Here is a 17,041-nt window from a genome sequence, read left to right as displayed (position 1 = left end):
ATGGGACAGGGGTTTGAACTCAGGTCCTTCTAAATGGCACTGTGTGTTCTCAACTAGGTGCACCTCTACCCAGCCCCCTCAAATCATTTATTAGTAAAAGAAAAAATGCATTTAATGCCTCCTTTCCATTTTAGATGTTGTCAACTACAGTCTTCAGTGGTGGAAATATCTTCCCTATGACTAGTTTTAAGCTACCAATACAATGCTACTAAATGCAGAATTATGGAGAATCATACAGTAGCATGTATGATATAGTCTTCTGTCATGTAGTATTTCCATCAAACAGATATAGTAAATGTCCGTAACCTCAAAGATAAAGACAACGACTAGAGTAAAAGAATTAAGGATTGTCTGCCTTAAGTATTTACCATCTCTGTTCACATAATATGATTTATTTAAGTCTGTTTACATTGCTTAACTTTTATAATAGTGTATGCTTAACTACCAGCTTGCAGAACTCTTAAAAATATTTCAGTTGGCTCTGTAAGTTACTATAAATTGGCTCCAGCAGATGCTGAAAGGAAAATATTTATAGTCAGGTGAAAAAACAAACCACTGAAAAGGGATTATTATTTTTTCTTTTTTTTTTTTTTTTGTGGATTTCTCAATAGTTATCACCACTATCACCACAATAATAACAGTGGGAAAGATTGACACTCATTTATCTTAATCTTGTTTTCACTTCCATTTGCTAATCATCTTTATGGGAGAGGCAGGGGTATAATCGCTTACAGTGCATATGGGTACAATTTCTCATCTCTCTGTGAAAGCTCTCTGCAGAGTACTGTCATCCACAACCTAGGTCCTTTAATATCATCACCAATTTGGCAGGCTTTTGCCATTTTGCACAGTCAGTGTTTTTCTTTCTGCCTGTGTGTGATAGATGGGATCATGGAAGCCATATTGTGGGTAGGTGATTCTGACGATGGAAGGTTCTGGTGGGTTGTGGAGAGAGCTCATGCTTTGCCATGCTTATGGCCCTCGTTTGAGCCCCAGAACCTCATGGGAGGTGCTATGATAACACCAGAGGAAGCTTCTATGGTGTGGTGACTCTTCTGCTGTCTAGCTTTCTCTGTGTCTCTATCTGCAGGAGAGAGTGTTCCTTCTAGGAGCAGTGAAATTATGCATGTACTAGATGGTGCCAGTTTCCCATCAGTGAGGACTGAGAGGAAAAGTGGCTCACAACAGTGGAGCTGTACTGCAGATATCTCTCCTTTCCATCTCTTCTCCCTCCCCCTGCCCTCACCCTTTATCAAAGAAAATGGGGGAGGGAATGACCACTGAGATCAGTGGAATCATGTAGTCATGAGCCCTAGCAATAACCCTGGTGGCAAAAAAAAAAACAAAAAACAATCCTTCAATGAAGTGAGGGTCAGGCTTGAACCTTGGTCATGCACATGGCAAAGCAGTATAGCATTGAGTTATTTTACAACCCCTAAATTCTGCCCTACCGATGTGGCTACCTCCCCATCCACAAATTATATATATTGTTAAGCTACTTATTTTCAGTTATTTATACTCACAGTCAAATACTACTTTTTAGTGTTATTATGGTTAAGATTTATTGAGTGCCTGCAAGAAGCCACATGAAGTAATTAAGAAGTGTTCCTCCTAAAGAGATAACACCTTTCTCTGTAGACTAAACATGGTACTTTGCAAATTTTATAGATTTGTTTGTCCTGAGAAAGACTGATTAACTTTAATTTTACAAATGCTCATACCTTTCCTTTAGTGCTCTGAGAGTTGCATTTATCTAGGATACAAGGGATACTTACATTCTACTCAGAGGAGTATTAATAATATAAATAAATGTGTTACATCTGAATTTACATGCTAGGCACACAATTCATTTTGCAATAGAAAATAATTAGTCAAAATGACAGGAAATTAAGAAAGATTGAGTCTAGAAAGTACTGTTCTGGGACCAGGCAGTGGCACACTGCATTACAGGTGAGCATTATAGTGCATGAGGACCCAGGTTCAAGCCCCTGGTCCCCACCTGCAGGGGAAAAGCTTTGCAAGTGGTGAAACAGGGGTGTAGGTGTTTCTCTGTCTCTCTCCCTCTCTATCACCCCCTTCCCTCTGGATTTCTGACTGTCTCTATACAATAAATAAAGATAAAAAAAAATTAAAAAAGAATAAAGTACTGTTCTGATATTCAATAGCTCTTTGACAGAAGTTTAATAGAAATAGATCTAGTCCATTTCTTTTCTTCCTCTTCTTCTCCTTCTCCTTCTCCTTCTTATTCTTATTCTCCTCTGTTTTTTGTTCATTTGTTTCTGTTTTTATTTGCAGAACCAAGATTTCACATTCAAGAGATTCACTGCCCTGTACAAATTTTTTTCTTTTCTTATCCTTTTTCTCATCTATTTTTGCTGGGGCTTCCCTCCTATTTTTTTTCCCCAAATACAAAAAGAGAAATAGAGGGAAAGAGACATCACAGCAAGTAATCTTCTGGTGCCGTGAGGGTGTGGGCTTGAACCTGGGTCACAGGTCAAGCAGGCTCCTTCCCGGGTAAGCTGTCTCATTGGTAAGCTCCTCATGGGAGTATGGACTGACCTGCCAAAACCCATGTTCAGCAGAGAAGCAATTACAGAAGCCAGACTTTCCACCTTCTGCACCCCAGTTTTCATTCAGATGGAGAGACAGAGAGGGTGAGACATCACAGCGCCAGAACTACCCCTCATGCCATGGATTGCCACTCTAATCCTACATATATCCTCCCAAACTTCTAAAACATTGTATTAAAAAGTTGGATATGACAAGCAGAAATGGAATACCTACGAGATTTGCAGACACAAAGTGGTAACATTTCCCGTTCCTTCCCAAACCTCTATGACAGCACCTCAAAATATAACCACTCACTGAAATTGGCTCCTAAGAGGAACACAACTGGAAGACTGACTCTTTGGCAAGCTTGTCAATCACATCTATTGCTGCATCCTTTGAAGGAAAGAAATCTATTCAGAATAGTTTTTCTTAAGGGGAAAGCCTGGTTTTCATATAATAAGGCTTTCCTTTACATTCACCTTTCAAAACAATCTCAACCCTCTTCTGAAATGCTAACACAGCCTTTTGGGTTATTTTACCCACATTTTTTTTTCTAAACTAAAATTAAAATTGCTCAGAAGTTGTTCTATGTTTTTTTGCCTTTTCACTCTTGAAAATAGAATCAGTGAATAGTTATCAGCCCCTAAAAATCAGATCTAAGTAGCTTTGAGGAGGAATCGAGAGCCATTATAGGACACTGCAAAGATTATTTAAAGAAACTGATAATGCTTTCCTGTCTTAAAATTTGAGTCAAGAACATGAAAAGCAATCTAGCTCAGTCAATAATCAATCACTAAAAAATTTTACATGTATTTAATAATCTCCTTATTCAGATTTGCTACAAGGGGGAAAGTCTATAATAGACTTTTAATCATTTTAAACTTGAAATTTATTTATACAAAACATTTCAAAATGATTTTAATAATTAATGCTAAGATTAGAAGAACAATCTTATTTATTACAAAGTATAATTTGAAGTGATATCATTTCAAATTAAAATCATCTAAACAACATGACTCATGTATTTCTTCAGATATAGTTTCTGCCTACCAGTCAAAAAACAGTGTCTAGGGCCAGGAAAGAGATCACTCACTTCAGAGTTCATTGTTTATCACCTGCAGGAGGCCCCCAGTTTGAGTCTCAGAACATCACATGGGATCACCAGGCAAAGTGGTAGAGCAGTGCTGTGGTGTCTCTTTTCTCTCTGTCTTTCTCTCCCTGCGTGTCTCTCACCTTTCAGCTGGAAAGAGGAAGTAGGGAGAAAGTCCAGTGGGAGCTGTGGAATCATGGAAACAAGAAGTCCTAGGAATGCACTGGCAGAGGGAGAAAAAAAGTGTTTGAAGGCTGAAATTCTGAAGGAATAAAAATATATTAATACCACAATTTCCCAGGAGTTTCTGTTTTCAGAAGCACTGTTTTTGAAAATAATTAATAATAATACACTGTCTAGAATTTTGGGGCAATATCCTTTTTCCCTCATGTTTTAAAGACAATTTTAAATCAGTACTGGTAAAATATAATAAAAGTAAAGACACTCCACTCAACAAGTTTATATTTTAAACTGGTTTTGCTGTTTAAAATTTTAAACACTTGTACTATCCTTAAAGTTTGTTGGCTTATAAGTCATCAGGAAACAAACCAATCCATCAAAACACCTTTTATTACCGTTTCAAAAGTAATACTGAAAAACACAGGAAGTTAGGAGGGGGGGCGTTTAAATGAGGGGATAATCTTAATCATAGGGATGTCAACTGTTTTCAAGGATGAAAAGCAACATGTTATGAAAGAGAGCATTTGATTGACAGAATGAGAATCTGCATAAAAACTGGGGAGTTGATCCTAGTGTCGTTTGTATAGTTTTTTTTTGTTTTTTTTTTTAAATTTTTTATTTAAGAAAGGATTAGTGAACAAAAGCATAAGGTAGGGGGGGTACAACTCCACACAATTCCCAACACCCAATCCCCATAACCCACCCCCTCCCATGGTAGCTTTCCCATTCTCTATCCCTCTGGGAGCATGGACCCAGGGTCTTTGAGGGTTGCAGAAGGTAGAAGGTCTGGCTTCTGTAATTGCTTCCCCGCTGAACATGGGCGTTGACTGGTCGGTCCATACCCCCAGTCTGCCTCTCTCTTTCCCTAGTAGGGTGTGTCTCTGGGGAAGCTGAGCTCCAGGACACATTGGTGGGGTCTTCAATCCAGGGAAGCCTAGCATCTGTATAGTTTTTAAATTATAAAAGGAATGAACAGATCATATCGTTCAGAAGTAATCATTCAATAGAAGCAAAGATTATATTTTGCAGTTGATTTAATTTTTTTGTTTTTGTGAATGTAATCACTATTAGCATGTCCTGTATAAGTGGTGTTCTGTTGTTTTACATAAAACTTAACATAAAAAACATAAAAAATTTAACAAAACTTTAGGGGCCAGCTGGTGGTGTACCTGGTTAATTGTATATGTTACAGTGTAAAAAGACCTGGGTTTGAGCCCCCGATCCCCACCTGCAAGGGCAAGCTTTGCAAGTGGTGACTGAAGCAGGGCTGCAGGCGTTTCTCTGTCTTTCTCCCTCTCTATCACCCCCTTCCCTCTGGATTTCTGGCTGTCTCTATCCAATAAATAAATAAAGATAAAGAAAATTTTTAAAATCTGAGTTTTAACTCAGAATATAGGCAAATGAAATCCATATTTGCCGCTAGATTCTGTCAGAGATAAGTTCATTCTAAGCAGGATATAGTATAACTCAACACATTTGTTTTCAAACAAGTATTTTTGGAGAGTCATAATACACAATGTCTTAAACTTAAGATTTTTTTGTTTGTTTTTATTGTCATCAGAGTTCTTGCTATAGCTTGGTGCCTACACTATGAACCCACCACCCCAGCAACCATTTTTTCCCTTTTTTTTTTCTTCTATTTTATTAGATAAGCCAGAGCGAACCTGAGAAAGGAGAGGGAGACAGTGATGGGGAGAGAGGGACACCTGAAGCTATGATTCACCACTCCTGAAGTCTGCCCTCTGCATGTGTGGAGCCAGGGCTTGAACTTGAATCCCTGTGCATAGTAATGTGTGCACTCAACCAGGTGTGCCACTGCCCCCCAAAAACATTATTGATGAAGATTCATATTTTTGAGACATTGGTGACTTATGTTGAACTCTAGAAGACTGATAATGAGTTGGAGATTTGTATACTAGAACACCACAGCTTGAACCTGAACCATTCAAGGTAAAATGCAAATGCTGACTGATAAGCTATCTTACAGTCCCATACTAGGCTCCTTATTCTTGCTGCACTGCCTGGTCACAGGATATGAGCTATACATGGAGAAAGACAAGCAATTGAGTCCTCTTCAAAGGAAGGGTAATTGCCTCAACAGGGTACAATTGTGACCTCTAACACACTTACAACAGTGGGGGAGGGGGGAATGAGGCCCTTCAACCTGAATGTGGTTAGCATACTGCAGCACCCACTACAGTTTTCAAAAAACTAATCTTCCATTGCTCCATTGACATTAGGAGTACTATGTCATAATATTGAAATTTAGTACTGAATAGAACATGTTTTATTATCTCAACCTCCATCCTTTAAAAAGAGTTTTATTTATTTTAATCAAAAAGAGAGACCAGAGTATTGTTTAGCTATGGTTTATGGTGGTGCACCTGGGACCAGAGCTTCAGGCGTGTAAGTCTTTTTCATAACCATTATGCTATCTCCCCAGTTCACCTACCATCTTAATAGCAACAACAAAGATGAGTCCACTGGGAGTAGTGGACTCCTGCATGAGCAAAGCCCCAACAAAAATTTTGGTGGCAAATAAACATCTAATTTGAGAAAAAGGTACAAGGCCAGGTAGTGGTGCACCTAGTTAAGTGCACTGTCTCTTTCCCTCTCTATATCCCCCTCTCTTCTCAATTTATCTCTGTCTCTATAAAATAAAATAAAATTTATAAAATTTACACATGGAGAAAATAAGTTTTGTATCTTTTCTCAACAAAATAAAGTTCAAATGGTGCCATCTGCAGGGAACTGGCACAAAGGATGCTAAATCTTCAACTTCCAGAGCTGGTCTGCAAGTTACTGGGAATCATCTGATGGTGTTTGCAGTAATGGAATTGGATTAGGGGCTGACTACATGAATCTCTAACATAACTGACTTCATGTGATTATATTAGCATTTTAAAGATCATTGTGATTAAGTTTTAAGAATCCTTGAGGTCTTTTAACTTATGTTCAGATTTGACTAGATAATCCATCTCAACATACTCATGGCTTGCCAAGATGACTCTTCTTGTAAATAAGACCAAAAAAAAAAAAAAAAAAACAGATTTCCCTTGAAGCAATCTTTATGCATATGAGATCTTGATTAGAAATATGGCAGTGGGAAATAATAAACTCTCAAAAGTTCCTTACTAAATGATGCTATCGTGTTCTAAATAAGCAAAGTGTGAATTTCAGACTGGCTCATTAATCATTAGAAGACATCTCTAATCAGTGGAATGTGGCTCTGACTTTAGGGCAATTGTACTTGATTGAAAATAGAAGCCAATTAAGAAGGGGGGAAGTATGAATGATTGGCAAGAAGGAAAAGAGAACTTTCAGTCTTAGACATAATAACCCCATTGATTGCTAAAAAGTGAGTTGTCTTAAATGCTCAGATTGTTATTAATTCAGCTGCTCTGAATTAATCTTGCGCTATGCAGATCAGAGAAGAGAATCCTAAATGTATTGATAGTAGAGGCATTCCTTCCTTAGTTGAGAACCCAGATTCTGTGTGTGTTATAATGCCCTACATTCTCAGCCATTCTCCTGCATGGTTAGGTGACAAAGTTCTTGATAAATGAATGTAATTTAAGTTTGGAGGAGTGGGAAAGAAGGAAGTTCTGGGTATGCAATTTTTTCAGGAGCTGACTCAAAAGCTGACTCTTTCTATCTTTCTTCCTTCCTTCCTTCCTTCCTTCCTTCTTTCCTTTCTTTCTTTTTTTCTACTCCCTTCATTTGTTGAACTCTCTGAAAATCAGTTTTGATGCCTGAAGTCTAGAATTCATATTAAAGATAACTATCTTCTTTTTTTTTTTTATTAGTGATTTAATCATGACTGACAAGATTGTGGGATAAGAGGGGTACCATTCCATACAATTCAGTTCCCATCACCAGAGTTTCATGTCTCATCCCTTCCACTGGAAGCTTTCCTAGTCTTTATCTATCCCTCTGGGAGTATGGACCAAAGATCTTTATGAGGTGCAGAAGGTGAGAGATCTGGCTTCTGTAATTGCTTCTCTGCTGGATATGGGATTTGACAGGTCAATCTATATTCCCATTTCAAAAGGGCGACCAACTATCTGTGGAAGGACCCTGAGCAACTGTCTCTTATGTGAGAAGTGAACTTCAATCTTACTGAAGTCATCATTTTGAGTTTTCAGATACACATAATCAGGTTGTATATAATAATACTCTGGTGGTGATGCATGACTTACTCTCTAGAATTCAACAAGAGAAAACAAAAATGCAGTAAGTACACAGTAGTTATCCGTCATAATTTTCTGCCCAAGCATTCATTTCTTTCCTTTCGTAACATGATTTCAGTTTTTGTGTAATCCTATTTCAATCATCAAAGTTACCTTTGGAGAGATGATAAAAGTTCTAACATTTCCTCTCCCCTGTGCAAGAGGTGAGCCATCTAAACAACCTTGATCCCTGTGACTCCATATACCTTAACAGTGAAACTTAGGTGACAAGACAATGAAGCCTTTAGGGCTGACTATAATCATCTTGAGAAACTGTCCTTTGTTGTTAAGATTTCCTAGTTACTATCCTTTCTCAGTTATTTAATTTTTCCTCAATACCAAATTGTGAACTACTAAAAATTATCTTAGAATTGCATTGTGATTTTAATTAATTAATTATGTTAGTTAATTAATTAATCATGCCTCCAGGTTATTGTTGGGGCTCAGTGCCAGCACCAAAAATCCATTGTTCCTGGCCATCATTTTTTCCATTTTGTTCTATAGGACAGAGAGAAATTGAAAGAAGAGAGGGAAATAGGGAAAGAGAAAGACAGGTACCTGTAGAACTGCTTTACCACTTGTGAAGCATCCTCCCTGCAGGTGGAGATCCAGGAGCTCGAATCCAGATTCTTGTGGGGGTCCTTGCGCTTAGTACTATGTGATCTTAGCCTGGTGTGCCACCGCCCAGCCCCCTATGTGTAATTTACAAAATATATATCTTTGCTTTTACTGGAAGGGGACTGCTTTTTGAAAATAACTATTTAACTAAAAATATTATAACATTATCCTAATTGATAGAAGAGGAAAATAATATTTTGTAAATAAGATATGAAGATGGAAATATAACTACAAATGGAAGTTATTAACATAATCAAGATTTATTATTTATAAACTCCATAAAAGTATATTTAAAACTATGGACAAAATGATAGTGATAGTTTTCTAGGAAGATGTATGTTATACAAACTGACCTCTACATTGGAAAAAATGTTTTCATTCAATAGTGAGAAGAGATAACTTACCAGGTCGCTAGCCCAGAAAAAAAAAAAAAAAGAGGGGTGTGATGTGGGTTTATAAGTAAAATTATCCTCTTAGATGGACTCCCCTGGTGTTAATTCTGATGAGTTCCTCTGTGTGGGACAATGCAGGAGGTGGGCTTGGGGCTGAACATTGAATGGTGTGTGCTGGGTGTCCTGGGCCAGTTTTGCCACGTAGACAGTCTGACCTACAATGAGATCAGCTAACTTTCATCTGTAGCTCCCTCAATTTCAGTTTCACAGATATGGTCAGTTTATTCAGTGGCTATAAAGCTCATTATGATCCTTGAGCTTCCCTTTGTTCCTTTTGCTTCCTTTATTAAGGGATTCCCATCCACCGTGTGTTTTTCTGAAATATAATGAAATTACTTATTCATGATTACTTCTCCCATAAACTAAAAACCTTGTTAATTCTTTTTTTTTGTCCTATAGTAAACTGATTCTTAGTTACAAAGCTCACTTTTTTTCTTTTCCCTTTTTTTCTTCCTTTCTTCCTTTGCCTTTTCTTTTTAGCAGAGTCTTAACTAATGTGAGAGCAAAATATATGTAGTGAAGTAAATAATAATTGATATTTCATTGTTGAATGAAAAGATAATAAATACAAGGAACAAGACTTAACAAAATAAACACTGCTACCCACATGTCTGATGAATGACATAAAAAAGATAAAAATAGGGGGTCGGGCGGTGGCGCAGTGGGTTAAGCGCATGTGGCGCAAAGCGCAGGGACCGCCGTTAGGATCCCGGTTCGAGCCCCCGGCTCCCCACCTGCAGGGGAGTCGCTTCACAGGCGGTGAAGCAGGTCTGCAGGTGTCTATCTTTCTCTCCCCTTCTCTGTCTTCCCCTCCTCTCTCCATTTCCCTCTGTCCTATCCAACAACGAATTGCGTCAACAAGGGCAATAATAATAACCACAACGAGGCTACAACAAGGGCAACAAAAGGGAGAAAAAAAAAAAATGGCCTCCAGGAGCGGTGGATTCATGGTGCAGGCACCGAGCCCAGCAATAACCCTGGAGGAGGAAAAAAAAAAAAAAGATAAAAATAATCTGTAGTTTGTGAAGAGTTTATTTGTGGCAGAATTCTTTCTACGCTTTGTTCAACTTGTTATTTTCCTTCTCATACTAACACCTGAAATTTTTTTGACATTTTTCTTGTTTTATAGACTTTGCCATTCAGTGAAGAAAATACTGTTAAGCATCCTTTTTCGCCCCCCCAATTGTTCAGAGAATGAAAAAATATTCCAGGCCAAGACAGACAATAGCAGATTTTTTCCTTCATTTAGGAACAATTCAACCTGATGTAAAAATTCTGAAGACGAATTGGGAATTATAGTTGAGTGATAGCAGAGATACACTGAGAGGAAGAAATTGGCTGCAACTGGAGGAAAGAAAAATGATACCCTGCTTGGGAAATTAGAAAACATTGCAAAATTCACCTTGAGAGTAATGTGCTTATTGACCATTTTGGCACTGAAACTGAAAACAGGATGCACACAATCACAGGCAATAGACAAAATGTTTTCTTCAACTGTGGATCACATCTAAGCTAACAAGTGGATTCTCTTCTGAGGAAACGGAAGCAGGAAGAAAGCTTAGCTTCAACTATCACTATGCCTAATGGCCCAGGAGGTAGTGCAGTAGCTAGACTACTGGGCTTTTAAGCCTTATAAACACAAGGTACTGAGTTCAACCCCCAACTACTGTATATGGCAAAGCAATATTCTGTCCCTCTCCCTCTTTTTCTACCATAAATAAATAAATATTTCATAATGGCAATCACTATGCCTAAAAATTAGCAGAGATTTATTTTACTGACTTGACCAAAGGAATTCTATGGACAGAATTTATTGTAAATCTCATTCACTTGCTTGAATTTCAGAAGAGAAAGTAATGAACCAGCGGTGAAATTATTTGTCCAAGTGACATGATGCTATCCACTAATTTCAATTGAGATGAACATCCTAAGATTTATTTGACAGAAGAATCCGCTAAATCTGATTACTTAGATTTCCAGGTTCAGTATCTCTATGGTAGGGAAATGGGAAAGCCAGCAGATAAGGAATGAATAGGGGGAGGGAGAATCACTGTGGTTTGCAGCAGGGGGCTCCACTCCTGAATTCCTATAGGTTGAGAGCAAACTGCCTCCATTACTGGCAGGCTTCCTACTTTCAGTTTCCCATGCCCTTCACTGTTACATCCATGTCTCAGTTTAAAGTTCCCGCTGATTTTGCTTCTGTCCAATGCGCTTGCGTTGTGAATCCTGAAAGCCACGCCCCCTTTGCAAAGCCAATAAGGAGCCTGTGCCTACCAAATGGTTAATTCAGACTCGGGTCTAAATCCACTGAACCCGCAGTAATAATTAAGTGTACTCCTTGCCCGCCAGGTGGTTCTCAGTCTAGTTTTTGGTCCAATTGGATCTGTAACAGTAAAGCGAAAAAAAAGGAAAAAAGCAAGTGTAGACACGGAAACATACCTGTGAAGGAAGCACAGTATCTATGGCCTGGGAATAGTCACCAGCGGCTGTCTCCTAGTGGGATAAAGTAATAGCATATGAAACATTATACAGATAAAAAATGATGAGATTTAAATACACCAGAAAGTGCACAGTGCGAACAGATACTGAAAGATACTCTTGAAAATTTTTCCTTCCAGATGATAAGAAATGCCTGTGTGTGTTCACTAATACGAAGTAAAGCTATAGAAGAGAGAACTCACACCCTAACCAGCTGAAAGATGTAGAAGAAAGATTTCAGTCCTTGAGCTGTAGGTGATTAAAGGTGAATCCTGTGAGAGAATGGCAGAAATATCAAAGCCCAATACAGCAGGTTAAGTACTGCAGAAATCCTGGACTGGCCACCAAACCACAACTGTCAGAGACCAGAGTGATGGTCAATAAAACTGAGAAGACAAAGAGGAATAAAGTCACATAAAACTAATTAACTCATGAGATTTCTTTTTCTTTTCCTTCTATTTTTTTTTTTTATTGTCACCAGAGATTCTGGGGCTTAGTTACAGCTCTAAGAATTCACTTCTCCTGAGCCTCAAGCATGAAAGCCTTTTGGCATAACTATTATGCTCTTTTGCTGCCTGAGAACTTTCCTCTCTTTCCTTGCTTTTTCCTTCCTTCTTTCCTTTTTTCTTTCCTTGCTTTTTCCACTAGAGCACTGCTCAGTTCTGGTTTATGGTGTTGCTAGGAACTGAACCTGGGAGCTCAGAGCCTCAATCATACAAGACTTTCTTTCTTTCTTCCTTTTTTTTTTTCTGTTTGTTTTTCATAACCACTGTACTATCTCCCCAGCCAGAGACTCTCTTTCTCATATGTCATGACTTAAATAATATAAATTCCAAGCCCAAGAAAAGTAAAGGATGAGATTCCTGATTACTTCCCTTCCTTTATCTTTATGCTTTGATGAAGGGTAGCTTCAGTGTGGAACTAGACATTTAGACAGGCAGGACTTTTTAGTCAGACAGGGAGACTTTGTCTTTTTTATCAGAGACACAGAAAAAGGGGCCACCCTTTGCCCCATGAGCAGTTGCAGTTATGCATATTTGTAGCAAAGGAGGTAAAATTCAAAAGTAATCAAAACAAAAGAAAGCAATTTTTCAAGTCAGAGTAATAGGCAAACGCCCTCTCGGTCTCTGGTTATCTCAATCCAATATAAAAACAAAGATAATTTAAAAACCATTTATTTGTTTTAAAAATTATTAAAAATAATAAAATAAAACAATAAACTATTCTATGCTTTTAATTTTCTAAAACTGCTCAGGAAACCATTTGTTTGTTTTTATTTATAGAAAAAGACAGAGGCAAAGAGCCTGTGCACTCAACCAGGTGCATTACCACTTGGCCCCTATAGAATGACTTTTTCTATTTGTCTTTAGTCATTAAGAAATAACAGAAGCAATCCACATATTGATTCAGTTGCCTATATATTGTTAAGATTATTTATTTATTTATTTTACCAGAGTACTGCTCAGCTCTGGTTTATGGTGGTGTGGAGAAATGAACCTGGGACTTTGGGGCCTTTGGCATGAAAGTCTCTCTGCATAATCATTATGCTATCTAACCCCACTCTTAAGATTATTTCTGAATGACACAAGATTTCATTATTTAAAAATATTTCACAATGCCTCCTATATTTTGACTACTGTTTGGACTTTAGCAATTCAATGCACACCTAATTAAAATGTCATCCTTAATTCTTACTCTGAATTGATATTTCTGGTTGGTTGATATTTCTGTTCCTTCTGCAATGGTTAAATCATCTGGACGACATAACCCTTAATAACCTTTAACAAGATCTCAAACTGTAATCTGTCAGAATTATTCTCTGAATTCAGTTCTTGTTATGCTTCTGCTGAATATTTATATAGCAATAAAATGTTAATAACTCCTCAGAGAGTTGGTTGGATTTCATTATATTGTAGAAGGAACAGTATTTCTCTCAGATATTAAAATTTAAACTAAATAGACTATATAAGGACTTTTGCCTTAGAGATTTCTCAAGTATCAGAGTGATCCAAAAAATAAATAAAGCCACTCTGAGTAGACTTTCAAAATGGTAGACTTTCAAAACCTTAAAAAGTTTGCTGGTCCACCTGGATGTTAGCCATTGGGCTCAGGCAAAAATTAGTAAAGTCATAGGCCCCTTGGAATATGCCTAAAATGGACCTACTAACTTTTTCCAAAACAGAGACTTCAAATCTTACCTGCTATATTCGTACCTTTTCCTGATAATTAAACAAGTTGTTCTTTATATCTTAATGCTTTTTCAGACACCACGAAGTTGAAGATGTTACCGTGATGCCAGCCTGACTTTCCCAGGCAGACAACCTCACCAATATGTCCTGCAGCCTCATCAATCTGGAGCCCTGTCTCATTAGGAAAAGATAGAAGCAGGCTGGGAATGTGGACTGACCTCCCAACGCCCATTTTCAGCAGAGAAGCAATTACAAAAGCTAGACCTTCTGCCTTCTACATCCCATAATAATAATTCTGGGTCCATACTCCCAGAGAGGTAAAGAACAGGAAAACTTCCAATGGAGGGGATGGGATGGGATATGGAACTCTGGTAGTGGGAAATGTGTGGATTTTTTTACTCCTCTTATACTATGGTTTTGTCAATATTTTCTATTTTTTATTTTATAAATTAATTTAATTTAAAGATTTGCATTGATACTGATGACATAAAAATGGTTGAACTGTTCCTTTCTTTGCTATAGCTCCTTTCTTTCCCGTGGTAAAACATATTCCACTATATTAACCTATTCACCTCCTAAAGAACTGGTTGCTTCTGAGTTTTGGAAATTATACATTAGGCTGCTATAAGCATCAAGTTTTGAGTCTTCATGTGAATGAGTTTTCATTTCTTTTTTTGTTAATATCAAGCAAAATGATATTTAAAGCATACTACCAGAGTATATTTAACCTTGTAAACCACCAAACTATCTTCCATCTATATGCTTATATGAAAAGTGTCTGTAAAGGGCTTTTAATTTATTCTTTTAAAAAATATTTACTTATTTATTCCTTTTTGTTGCCCTTGTTGTTTTATTGTTGTAGTTATTATTGTTGTTGTTACTGAAGTTGTTGTTGTTGGATAGGACAGAGAGAAATGGAGAGAGGAAGGGAAGACAGAGAGGGGGTGAGAAAGACACCTGCAGACCTGCTTCACTACTTGTGAAGCAACTCCCCTGCAGGTGGGAAGATGGAGGCTCGAACCAGTATCCTTATGCTTGTCCTTGTGCTTTGCGCCAGGTGCACTTGACCCACTGCACTATCGCCCGACTCCCTTAATTTATTTTTAATTGCTTTTTTATTGTTGCATTTTAAGATTTTGTGGTATACTTTGGGTATAGTACTATATTTGGTATATCTTTTGCAAATATTTACTTCTAGTCTGTAGCTTGTAGTTTCCAGAGAACCAAGACAGTGATACAAAATCACCCTCATCTAAGTGGCATACAAGATTAGTATCCATTAGGATTCCGCATGCTACTTTAGGCTCTCAGAAACTCTTTTCCCAAACTGAATGTCTTTTTCCTCTCAAAAGTTTCCCCAGAGACTTTTTTTTTTCTCATACTTACCCTTCAGGACTGCAAATCCCTTTCTCAAGGATAACTTCCTCCCTTCCTTCCTCAATACCTATTGCGGATTGCTTTGTCCTTTTTCAGTTACCCTATAAATGGTGGTACAACAGATAAAACTTCTGTGACTCAAAAATATTCTTAATTTTTCAAACCAACACCCCCCCCAAAAAAAAAAACTCTACCTACCTATCATTTTTAGATGTGATAATTTATGGTTTTTAACATCGGCCTCCCATTTAAGAATATCTCAATATAAAAGTTAGCCCCATACCTATAAGACTTTCTTTAAGGCTCCCAGACTGTTCTATTTCCTTAATGCCTACCATGTGGTAAATACTTGTTTTCTAAGAGGTACATTAAAATAACTTAAAAGTTAAAAGAAAAATACCAATGTTATGGATGTAAGTTCAAATAGAGGGAATAGACAGTGAAGATATCTTTTGAAACATGAAAAAAAATCAATGCAAATAATTTGTGTGTAACTAGAACAAGTCAAAACTCAGAAGAGAAGGAAGGAGACTGAAAATAAAGTCTATTTCCTGACCTACAGCAATAAACATCCTAAGAAAATGGCCTGCAGAAGAATAGAATGCTCCCAGGAAGGGGAGATAACAAAGTGGGTATGCAAAGATACTCTCATGCCTGAGGCTTCCAGGTCCCAGGTTCAATCCCATGCACCACCATAAGCCAGAGATGAGCAGTGTTCTGGTAAAAAAAAAAAAAAAACAGCAACAAAAACAAGAATAGAATGTTCCAGAATACCATTCCACATATGATAAGCATTGAGGATCTACTGGGTCCTCTGAGCATCTTCAGGGTAAGTCTTGGATCTAAATGACCTCCTAGATCACACCAAACACAAACATTGACATCTGGAAATGTGCTCAGTCCACAGCTTCTGTACTTGATTAAAGAGGGTATGTGGGGAGAGTTGTCAGGTTAATAAAACATTACATGATAAAAGACCTCAACATCCAAGGAGCTAATTCATCATGAAAAGTGAGCTTAGGCAATTCAGGACATTTTTTTTTCCCTTTTCTTAGAGAATATAATTTCAGCAAATGTGTTATTAGAGGTAAACATGCCCATAGATTTGTGACCATGAACTACTTACTCCTTATTGTGTAACATGGACCCAGAAAATACATTGGACCCAGAAAATACATTGGATGTATATATTTTTAAGCAAAAAAAAAAAAAAAAAGATAAAATTGCTTTGAATAGGAAGGTTCCAGTTCATTTCCACCTCATATATCATAAATTGCCATGATGAGCCACTTTTCTTTAAAATATGTGTATTTATTTATTATTGGATAGAGACAGAGAGAAATTGAGAAGGGAAAGGGAGAGATAGAGAGGGAAAGAGACAAGAGAGATACTTACAGCCCTGTTTTACCACCTGTGAAGCTTCCCCCCTGCAGGTGGGGATCAGGAGCTTGAACCTGGGTCCTTGTACACTGTAATGTTTGTGCTTAACCACGTGCACCACCAACTGGGTCGCAGCCACTTTATTTTATTTTATTTTGATAAGACAGAGAGAAATTGAGAGGGGAGAGAGAGAGAGAGAGAGAAGGAGAGGTGAGCGAGAGAGAGAGTCAGAAAGACTCTTGCAGACATGTTTCACCAGTCATGAAGCTTTCTTCCTACAGCGGGGAGCAGGGGCTTAAACCCAGGTCCTTGTACATGGTAACAAGTACACTCACCCAGGTGTGCTACCGCCCAGCCCCAGAGAACAGTTTGGATGGATGATTTGTTACTATGTTTGTGTTATTCTACCTGATCTCCTAAATTTTATCCTGCTACCTTATTTGTGACACTAATTAGGTATCTGGGGAACAGTCAGCCAACAAATATACATTCTTCCAT

General features: G+C 37.8%; 1 protein-coding gene across 1 annotated transcript in view; it reads left to right on the top strand.

Moving 5' to 3' along the window:
• LOC103119301 (arylacetamide deacetylase-like) overlaps positions 1 to 10,132 on the top strand; it is a 523,062-nt gene extending 512,930 nt beyond the window's left edge. The window contains exon 6 of the transcript XR_009551564.1: positions 9,812 to 10,132. The gene's annotated coding sequence lies outside the window, so the exon portion shown is untranslated. The remainder of the gene's footprint in view (positions 1 to 9,811) is intronic.
• The last annotated feature ends 6,909 nt before the right edge of the window (positions 10,133 to 17,041 follow it).

Source organism: Erinaceus europaeus, chromosome 9 (genome assembly GCF_950295315.1).
Source record: "Erinaceus europaeus chromosome 9, mEriEur2.1, whole genome shotgun sequence".
In the NCBI taxonomy this organism is placed as follows: domain Eukaryota; kingdom Metazoa; phylum Chordata; class Mammalia; order Eulipotyphla; family Erinaceidae; genus Erinaceus; species Erinaceus europaeus.
This window is presented reverse-complemented; position numbering and strand designations above follow the sequence as displayed.